We start from the raw sequence: 753 nt of genomic DNA on the forward strand, positions 1-753 counted from the left end.
CAGAAGCAAAAGTCGGCGGTGAGCGCGCTCTGCTGTCTTCTGTTCTTCTCCCCTTAGGGTTGCGCGCTCTTGCGCCCGGTCTCGGTCTCTCCAGCCGCGACTCGGGCTGTTTGTGTTATTTGGTTAACCCCCTTTCTTTGCTTATTTCCTTCTTTTCACTCGCCCTCCTTGGCCGGCTCCCTGTCGCTGCGCCTTCCACGTTCCCTGGCCAGAAGTGAGAGAGTGCTGGGCGGCCGGAGTGCGGCCGCCTTTTCAACGGGACACCCAGCCCCACGCGCAGCGCTGGCCCCGCCTCGCCCCCCACTCCCCGCTGCTGCAGCGAGCGGCTGCAGCCCCCACCCCCCTCCTCTTACCGCCTCCTCCCACCCCACTCCCTAAACTCCCCCCTCATCCCCTCCCCACCCCTTTCCCCCTCCCGCCCCCGCCCCCGCCCCCTCCCGTTCCCTGCGCCCGTTCCTTGCAAACTCCCCATTCAGCCGGGTTTGTTGTTGCAGTGCGTGCGCCTGGCGCGTGCCGGACTCCCGGCTGAATAAACAGGCGGCGCGCTCAGGGCGGGCTGCAGCCAGGGGGTGGTTCTGGAAAAGGGGGGGCCAGCGTCACCGGATAGGCGGATAGCTCTGAAAATTGGAGATGTAGGGGTAGACAGGTTTGGGGTGACGCGTCCCGGGATTCTCCTGAAAACTTGGAAAAAAGCACAGGCAAGGGTTTGGGCAGAAAAAGTGACACAGGGCAGTGTGGAGGTTAGGGACAGTA

This window comes from Bison bison, unplaced genomic scaffold, assembly GCF_000754665.1.
Source record: "Bison bison bison isolate TAMUID 2011002044 unplaced genomic scaffold, Bison_UMD1.0 scf7180017864327, whole genome shotgun sequence".
Classification (NCBI taxonomy): domain Eukaryota; kingdom Metazoa; phylum Chordata; class Mammalia; order Artiodactyla; family Bovidae; genus Bison; species Bison bison.